Source organism: Lygodium microphyllum, chromosome 13 (genome assembly GCF_053477565.2).
Source record: "Lygodium microphyllum isolate KBCC chromosome 13, Lygodium_microphyllum_v1.1.10, whole genome shotgun sequence".
Taxonomy (NCBI): domain Eukaryota; kingdom Viridiplantae; phylum Streptophyta; class Polypodiopsida; order Schizaeales; family Lygodiaceae; genus Lygodium; species Lygodium microphyllum.
The window spans coordinates 154,399,792-154,410,606 of NC_141147.1; positions in this window are offsets into that span (position 1 = coordinate 154,399,792).

Here is a 10,815-nt window from a genome sequence, read left to right on the forward strand (position 1 = left end):
AACGAGACTAATCGGAGGATAGATCCTCAGCCTAGCGTGCATGACAAGCAGAGATCAGATATAATCGTTGAGGATACGCAAAAGCCATTAGTGCCCAAGGAGCCTTTGATTCCCCAAGAGGATAACAAGCATCATAAGCACAATATTGCTCATGGCAAGGTTAAATGCTCAACAAAGCAAATGGTAAAACATCTAACAGCCACGAGTAAATCTTCCAGCCAGTATCAGAGCCACTTAGGAGTCCCAAGTCTCCTACACCCTCTTTCCCTAAACGGACACAGGAAGCACAACAATAGTCATCAAGTGCAGCTGCTGAATCCCAATCTCTATCTCCATCAAAGCTTCCAAATGTCCAAGAGGTGGGATATGACACCATCCGTAGCTCTCGGACCAAGGATATGCCTGTGCAACCTAATGTGACTAGATCAACTCATGCTCGATCTAGACAAGTGAATGCTCAAAGGGAAACAAAAGACACAACCACTTCTGATCGCCCTAGAGACTTAACACTACAATCCACCAAGTGTATCAGCTCACTGGACTAGCCGCTACTACTTCCAATTAGGGATCACACCAGTCACAACCCTTGGCCATGACAACGACCCTTGCAGAACGTGTTCTTAGCACTTCACTTGTGGAGGAGGTGCCGCAACCAGCATCCTTGACAACTCTAGCACTTCCAAAGCACCTAAAGCCTAGGCTTGAGGAGAAACCTCTCAAAGATGTAGCAAAGGAGATGGCACATCTGACCAATCAACCTAGCAAGGTTGTCTAGCAGGTCGCAGCTACGTCCCATGAGGACACACCAAAGAAGGGGAAAGCTGAGGCCCAACCAAGCACATCAACGGCTGACTTAGTTCAAGGTCCTGAGTCGTTAAGTTATGCACCTTCACTGACCAAGAAAAAGAGGAGAAAACAACAAAAACAACAGCAGTTATAGGTGGTTGTGGACCCCAAGAACGTTGAGACCAAGAATGCTGGAGAGCTGAGGAATAAATCATTGAGTCCATCCACCAAGGAACCCATTGATGTCTCTCCTAATAGTGGTGAAACCTTAGACACATTCATGTGTCTTGAAAAATCAAAGCAACCATTAAGATCAACGGTTGCTTGCAATACTCAATCCACTGACAACAAAACTCACATTGACCAATCAAGAGTGGATACAACACTGTCACAACAAGGTAACAAATCTATACCAGTCACATCCAAGGAGAACCATGACACAATAGCAGCAAAACCTCAGGAAAATTGCACAAACCCCGAGAGCATAAGCAATCCTAGCGTTGACCAATCTTGCTCATCTAGGCCTGAGCCCTCAGCTATGCTAAAGCCTATGGAAACTTCCAGAACCTTGCAACCGAGCAAGCCCTCATTGAACATAGAAGTGTCGCTGAATGCTTAATTGAGTTGGATGCTAAACTCAAAGTATTCGCACGTGTCTATGTCCTTGCGGACATGGATGTATTTACTAAGGAGCAGCTTGAAGAATACTTGCCATTTTCCCTATCCTTGAAAGAGCAAGAACATCTTGACAAGCACTATGATAGGCTCTTGCATGAACGCATGCGACTCACCTCTGACGAGGAAACTGACGAACTACACTTCAATGCCAACCAAATCTCTTAGAGATAGAGAAACTAAAGTGACAATCAGAGGGTCAAAGTCAATTAAAAAAATGTTGGGTTGAAAACCGTGTTGCAATGGCGAAACTAGGAGCCCAAAATTATGACAGTCTTAGAGAAGCGATTGGCCAAATGGCGGTCTCAAAGAGACCCAACCTATGTGGCACCAACTTCCTTTCAAGTGCTGACTCCCATTCGAGGTACGGACTTAGTTGGAACTATCCAAGAGAACTCTTTGGCTGATAAGGTTCTCACTGAGGAAGAGTTACATGTTGCCAGTATACTCGGACAAGGTACCATGCTACTCGATATTGCAAAATATCTATCGTTATTGAGTATGCTGCCACGAGTATTGGATGGATGTAACATACTCCAGTACAATTCGGAGTTTTAAAATTGGTTTTTATCCTCGTGAAGTGACATGGATTCGTAAATATGTATATAAATAAACAATGAATTTTGCGACCCTGTATAGATAACATCAACACACATAGGCAATGATAGTCAAGCGTAGGGAGAAGAGTTGGGTTTGACAAGCTGAGCTTCTCAGGTCCTCCTCTCACCACATATTTAGAAGTCGTGTGACCATTCCTGCCTCCAGGTGGAGGGCATGCAACCCTCATTACCACCGTAGGAAGCCCCGACCAACATCTCTGATGGTGTAGACAAGGCACCGTCCCTTCCTATACACTTTTCCCCTTTCTGGTCTATCCTCCGAGGATGAGCCCTACCCCACTCAATGGCAAATAGTCCACACAACTTAGCATAAGCCAAGATCTGCTAATGGTTGGAGGCAAAACAAACATCATCATGGGGGCCGCCCCTCTACAACAAACACTGCATGCCTCACCTCTCCCCTCGCCATATGCACTGGATAACCCACAGTATAATCTCTTCCATGCGAATAGTTTTATCCTGCCTCAGAGCCTAATCCTTGGTTTGCATTTTGCAAGTCCCTCTATGGTAGCCGATATGAAGCACCTAGTGCAACTGGCTTGCAAGGACACTATTCGCCGTCGGAGGGAGCATGCAGCACAAGCTCCTTCGCCGGAACGCTACAAGTACCTACCCTTAAAAGGTATGCAAAGAAATGGGGCCCCAAGCGACACCGCCCCTAACGTAGGCCAAAAAATCCCAGGCCACGAGAACAAAAGCTCAAGGGAATGCCTAGGGAGTGGTAACCTCGACCGTGCGGGCCCTTCCCAAAAGCTCGGGCCTTAGGTGCTCCAAAGAGGAGAGGGCAGCTTGAGACAAGCATGAATTTGATGCCTTGTTCAAAAGCATTCTGGAAACAATGGCGGCCAAGGACTACACCATTCAGGTCCCAGCTGACATCTTCCCCGCCCAGCCTCACAGGAGCCCCTCACTAGTAGAGCCTCAGTTGCCTGGCTACCCGGACTTGCCCCGCCTCGTACAAATGGAGTAGCCCCATGTTGTATAAAAGGCTTATCAAATGCTACCTGGCCATGAATTTTTGTCTCTAAATGGTTAAGTACTGACAGGTTCCCCTATTGTACAAACTTTTCATATCTGCGTTTAATATATTTCACGGCTTTAGCAAAAGAAAAAGAAAATCAAGCACAGGAGATAAGTATCTAGGTCAACACCATGGAATTCAGATAAGTGATATCTCCTGCCGTTGCAGTAGTTTATTATAGTTGTGGCATGTGTCGTGCATGTACTCTCATGAAGTGACAGGTGGATGCAGGATGACGCAGGTCGTTGTGCGAAAATGTTCAATATCTAAGACACCGCAAGACTGCCAACCCCACGAAGAGCCACGACAAAGCCACGCTGCCGAAAGCGAAAATCACCCTTGTCGATCACCCACATTGCATGGCCCAAAGCATGATCATAACCACTTTCTCTTTCTGGGTTACACTCTACACCAGGCACTCACGGTAGCTCTTACCTCAATTGTACCAACATCGCACATTCCAAAGAGGGTTGCAAAATCTCAAGGGTATCTCCCCATCTCAACAACTGCTTCTCCAATAACGAGGCTAGGACACCATCATCGTTGTGATATCCATTTCCTGAGCCTTCAAAGCTTGACATTTCCCAACCCATTGAAAGGTTAATAGCCTCAACATATTGCAATGGTTGTACTCAGGCAAGTCCAACAAAAAAGAAAAAAAGAACAAGAAAAAGAAAACAGAAAAGGAAAAAGAAAAGAAAAGAAAAGAACGAAAATATAAGAAGCACCCACGATCACAGCACAGCACCTAGGGGTTCTCAAATTACGTACGTCGAGTGATCGTGGTCGGCTGGCTCCGTCCCTAGTTCCCTAGCCCTTTAGCATCACCCACAATCGTTCAGGGCACATCAAGGGCAGGACATACCTAGGGAGCTTGCCTCGCCTATAGTTAGACTTGTCACCCTGACCCATTTGCATGATTCCCTCTTGCACTCTGCCTTACTACCATTGCAATCAATCGTGGTAAGCACCGCACGAATGGCCATGAAAAGTACATCGTCCTCATCACGCAGGTCCAATAGCTACCAGCCTACTGAAAGTGCAGTGCCCCTGTGCTCAATTATGCTACGTCGTGCAATCACAACGCAAAGAATGTCTCATACACCTTCATGTGTACTTCTTCTCAACATGGACAACTTTGCTTCACCCACACATTGTTACAAGAAACCAGCCTGCGGTCTTCTAACTACGTAATATCTAAGTATGCACGAGCACTCACATAATATCTGCACCAAAATATATATACAATTTGGGTCCTCAAGTGCAGGACAATACTCTCAGCTTGCTTAGAGTTTGACCTATCTCCCAAACTAATTGAACTACATCTTGTGCACGATAAAGAAGACTAGCACTACCCATAGGGAGAGACCACATATGAGAGGTTTTCAATTGCATGTAATAATTGAAGACTCCAACAACAGTGTCCTTCGCTCTTCATCGACACTCACCTCTGAATTCTTATCCTTTATCATCCTGCAAGCTCGCCAAGAATCGTCATGTGCAGAATCCTCAACAAACTGCCACTTGTGCTGGCCATCAGTGCAATCCCCACAAAGAACAACCCTACTACCAGCCACCTAGGCCACCAATGTGCCCCCAACGACCTTCCTTCAACCACCACTAACACTCCTCCATGGCAACCACATACATCCTTGCCACCCACATCTTCGGTGCATGGTAAAGCCTGCTATCTACAACTGTGAGTGCCATGGGATTGGCACTCGTCTAGGAGGGGGGTAATGTTAACCGTCAGACGAACAAGGTGGAAAGTATGGAAAATCTAAAGCAGAAGACAAAGGCCAATGCAAAAGTGAAACGGAAGATGAAGGTATGCCAAGAAAAATATGGAAACACAAGAAGTGCAGAAAAGTCCTAAATAAAGGAAAAAGGCACACAAGAAAAAGCGCAAGTCAATACTTTTGTAAAAGAGCGCGAGCACATCATGGTTTAATTCTAAGAGCTCCGGGCTCTCACCTGTGCAAATTGTAAAGGTAGATAGGCAGTAGGAAGGAAGCTAGGAAGATAGAAGGACAATGGGAAAAAGGGCCTAGGCCACGGCCAGCCATGTAAAAAAGGGGATAAGGGGATGACTGCCCAAAAGGGATTTAGGGTTTTGTATATAAAGTTGAAAAGCAAATGAGAAGCTCATTTTTGTGTGTGGCCAAAAGTGGCTCTCTTCTTCTTCTTCTTGTTCTTGCTTGCTTGAGCTTGTGCTTGAGAGAGGGAGTGTGTGAGTGTGAGGGAGTGAGTGTGTGAGGGTGAGGGATCGGAGAGGAGAAGCTCTCCATCTTCTCCTCTCTTCTTCTCTTCTCTTGTCTTACTTGCGGCAATGGAGCTTGGAGCGTGGAGCTTGAGGATGGAGCTTGCTTGAAGCTTGCACTTGGGTCATAGAGCTACCGGAGTGTGCAGGAGAGGAGGTAACTCGATCGACATGGAGGTAAGCTCACTACATTCATGGATAGGTAGTGCGCCGACTATGTGAGAGGTAGCCATTAGTGCTCAGCTTGGAATGCTTGAAACAATAAGCGGTTCATGGCTCTTGGCGGTTGAGCGAAAGCTCCCACATTAACCTTAAGTAAAATCCTAACCCTAATGTATATAATGTGTAAAAATGAATAGATACTATATTCTTGTGTATGTAAGTTTGAGTCTATCGCTTCTATATCTTCTTGTCTACTTGCTTGTTTCTTCCATTGCTTGAGATTGTGGTGTTGGGGTTAAAGGCCACGTGTCTACCCATATACATTAAAGAACACCCATTAGTGGGTTACAACTATACATGTATCACTTGTTCATTCTTTTTGTTAGGAGAGAATATAGGAATGCTTGACAAGTAGATTGAATTCCATCAAGATTGTGCTCTTGTCTCATCTCTGTGTGTGTGTCCCCTTACTCTCTTGAATCCTTCAACTAGTATCAATTTTAGAAGTGTAGCATGGGTCAATGAGCTATGAATGATGTGGAGGGCAAGGGAAGCCCTAACCCTAATCCACATGAGGCTATATAAAATAGCTTGGAGGTCACTCTCAAGTGTAGAGAGAGTGTACCAATTGTACTTGTGAGTAACTTATTAAGCAAGATTTCCTTCTTATACTTGAGCTCTCCCTCCCTCTTGTGCACACACCTTTTGGCTCTCACTTTGATTTCCAACATGGTATCAAAGGCATCTCTAATCCAACAAGCTTTCTCCAACTTGAACTCAACCTAAGTGCACATGAGAAGTTCATCTCTCAACTATACCTCTTAGCTCCATAGCTAATCTAGACCAACACTTAGTGGAGGACCTAATGAGTGCTAAGGAATCCATTTCAACCTAAATTTTCTTCTAAATAATTCTTCATTAGCTTATGGTGCAACATCTTGGTACCTCAAACCTTGACATTGGGCAACTAAGAAGGTGGCATTGTTGAAGACGCAAACCTAGCAGATTTTTTGACAGCATGAACATTTGAGCTGCAATGTGGGCAGCACAATGCGCAATCCCTTGAGTCTTCATGGGGAATTTGAAGCCCCCCTAAGTTGGCTATCTTACCTTAAGAGGGTTTCTTGAAATTCCCTCTTTTCTACTCACACAGAGCAAAACCCTAATGCTTGTAAGCATCAAGAGTGTGTTTACACATTGAGCCACCTCTGGATGTTATTCAAATCATTACTTTTTGGCACTAGGAAGAAGCTCTTAAAGCAACACAAGTGGAAAAGTATTTGCTTTAAATGTATGGTCAACATCTAAACTTACATTTTATCCTTTTTTTAATACCATTGTAAAAACTATGCAAAAGTATAAGCATAGGCTAATCAGAAGCAGCATTTTCTTACTAGTTATTCAAAAATCTGAAGGTGTTTTAAGCCCTTAAGCACATTCACTAAAGCATCATCTTCCTTTTGCAAGGCTATGTGTAAGTTATAAACATATAGACCATTTCATCTCTTAAATCACCTTCAACCTAGTATCTATTGGTATAAACATTAGGTTTTTCCACTCTTAAGTGCACACTTTGTAAAGGAATGGACACTACCATTACTTGGTAAGACCTTCCTACTATGGGTAGCTTCGAAAAGCATAGGCATACAGATGAGCCATGCACATTTGGTTTATTAATCATGATGATACAAGTAAATCTCATGACTAAAATCTTTTGTAAACATGGAGTAGACACTGCCCTTGTCAGTGATATAAGGCAAGAGGTAAGACCCTCTGCTTCACCTCATTATTGCCCATGGAAAATATTATCTAATACTTATGGTTAATGCAACTAGAACTTACTTATCAAATCAGTGTAATTAGTAGGAGTGGTAGACTTGCAAAGGCTCTTGTGGCAAAAGAGTCAAGGTGACAACAAAAGATGTGAGGCATCATCCTAGGATCTACTTTAAGTGGAAGAGTAAGCACACTATCATTAAATGCTTATGCATTTCATTGAATAAGAGGCATCAACAATGTAGTCATATGATCTCATCTCCTAAGTCAGAGAGGTTACACTCTAAAATCTCTTGACAACTATCCTAAACCATGTATCATCTTTCCATAAACATCCTTGTAGCCTATTTTATAAAGGTATCCCATTGATTCATTGAGGTGGGGAACCATTTACATGCTATATTATCTAATGCCACATTCACATCAAGGAGGGGTGTTAAAAGTGTAGCATGGGAACCTTGTGTAAGCACAGGTGCATGAGAGAAGGTGAGGTGTGAATGAATTGGAGGGCATGGAAAACCCTAACCCTAGCCCACAATGAGCCTATATAAATATCATGGAGGTCACTTTCAAGTGTAGAGAGAGTGTACTAGTTGTACTTGTGAGCAACTTACTAAGAAAGATTTCCTTCTTGTACTTGAGCTCTCTCTCCTTCTTGTGCACACGTCTTTTGGCTCTCTCTCTGATTTCCAACAATCAGAGCTATGATATATAGTAGAGAAGAATGATGAGTGTGATGGCCCATTTTTTCCAGTAGTGCAAACATAGGTAATAAAATATTAGTAGCCTTCACTTTCAACAGTAAAGAGCAACTATTGCCTAGAACTATTCGTAGTAGCAGGGAAGGGCATTATTGCTACCATTCTTAATAGGTACTTTAGCAATAAATAGGCCATTCTAAGCAATAACAACATGCAACAGTAAGAGCAAATGAGCAATAACACCATTTTCAACAATAACAATGTGTATATTGTTGCTACCATTTTTAGCAATCAATAGAAGAATTTTTGCTGCTAGTTTTAATAGACAACAATAGAGTCAATATTGCATTATTTAGTAGAAAACATGCCATTTTTATGGGGCAATAGTAGACTATATTCTAGTAGCAAAGAAGCATTTATTTAGATAGTAATAGGTAGTCTTTTGGGACAAAAAATATGGCTTTTTGGTAGCAACATGCAATCTTCTAGGTATAAAGTGGGCCATTTTTAACATTAATAATAGCATATACAATAATAATTCAAGCAAAAACATAGTAACATTTATAGGCCATTTTTTGGTAGCAACAACAACTAAAATGTAGTGAGAAACATCAAGTTTTTTGGCATATTGTTGCTAGAAAGCTTTGTTTAGAGTTGAGACATCAACCTTGAATGTGTTTTTGGTAGATATAAATTAGCCATGAATGTGATTTGTGTAGTTTTAGATTAGCTTTGAATGTGGTTTAGGTAACTATATTCTTGAATAATAGTAGGCTATCTAATTTGAATAATAGCCGGCCATCTATTGGGGCTATCATCACATGTATGTTGTAGGCTATTTGAAAGCTACCACTAATACTACAAGGAGCTTTCATAAAGATAAGTTGGCTTAGTCAAATATTAAGTTGATACAAATAAGTTTAGCATGTTGTCTGTTGTAGAGACACTTTGGTGTGCATGTGAACTAGGGGTTGTGGATTCTTATGCTTGATATGCACTAGAGTGATTCTTTGATGTGTTGACAGTGTGGGTAGCCCATTAATAATGATTCTTTGGTTATTTTTAAATGTTTGTTTTATGATTTTTTTACTACTAGTTACATGCTAATATTTGTAAATAGCATGTCAATATTGACTAGATATCTCTCTTGCTTTGAGATTATCAACTTATGCCTTGTTTCAATTAGTTTTTGACATATACTTATGGCTTCGTTGTCAAAGAACATACTCTTTAATGATTAAGATGCTTGATGGGACAAACTTTGCATATTGGAAGGAATAAATATAAAAAGTATTGGTGCAAAAAAAGTAGATTAAACTTTTTTGTCTTAAGGATATGAAACCTTAAAACTATGGGATGTAGAGGATTGGCTAGAGCTACATGAGATTCCTAAGTCCAAAATTTTGCTTGTGTTGTCAAAGCTAGTTTATTTCAATGTCAAGGATACAAAATGTGGTGCTTATGATATATGTTAAGGATATGAGTTGTCATGCTTATGTTGTCAAAGATAGTTTATTTCAATGTTGCTTGAGAGTTGGGATACATTTTGTACTACCATAAGCAATTATGCACCACTAGACAAATTGTGAAGTGTAGATATTGAGGTAAGTTTGCTCATGTAAGGGATCAACCACAAGAATGTTGATGTTAGCAAGAGTTTTAGTGATTTGACAATGAGAGGAAGGCCTCAATCAAGGGGGATTCTAATGCTAGTTGAACATTAGGGAAAATATGGATTTAAAAAGGCCCCTTTACCTTAGTAGTTAATAAATTTCTAATTGCAAAATATTTGAGGTGGACCAATGTGGGAGAGGGGGTGATGTACACATTTTATCCACTTTTTTTTTTCTGTTGGGCCCAAAAATTATCAACTTGTTCCCTTGCATCCCTTTTACCCTTGTACCCCCACTATTAGCACACCAACAAGTGTGTCTCACTGGGCTATCCAAAAAGGGAGCCAAATTTTTGAAAATCCTCTACCTCTCTCTCTGTCAACCCCTAGGAAATGGCTTTTCTCTCCCTAAAATCTCTATTGATATCACATATACTCAAGAAATGCAGTATTTTAGTGTCTTTCTCCAAGAAATGCTCCCATTTTGGTCATTCTCTTATTTTCACTTCACAAATCTTCTTATCTAATCTCTCCTTCTATGCTCACATAGCCATAGCCACATGGTCACCGATATCTTCTACACAGTCACCTACTCTTCTTCTCTTTCTTCCATCTCTACATTTATCATTATTCCATAGCCTTCTTACTTGTTCCTAGCTGACATTCCTCTCTTCCTAAGTAGCATCCTTCTCTAATCCATTCTAATGGCATCTAGATGTCAGTAAAGGTGACCTCATGATTCCATTTGTGTTATCTATATACACAATATGATGAATGAGTATGGTAAATGGAAAGGAGCAATGTTCGAGAAGGATTCATGGTTTAATAAAAAGTATTCAACCTCATTGAGTTTGTTACTATGATGTATTGTAGAATAATTGAAAGAGTAGATTGCTTGGGTTTTGGCGGGCTCGAAATGTTGGTCTTTTTTTATCAATCCAATACATATAGGGTGCTGAGGGCTTGAAACTACCTCTTGGAGCTGCTTGACATATGTTCCCCTCAAATTGTAAGTAAGTACTTTTATATTTTTAGTTTTCAATTTGTTATTGTAATTCTTCTCTTTTATCAAACATTTACCCTTTGAATCTTGTCTTTGAGAAGCTTAACTGGGATATATAAAGCTCTACATGTGGATATGGGTGAGATAATGATTATTGGAAAGTCATCACAATGTCTTTTAGCTCATAAGATTTTGTTCT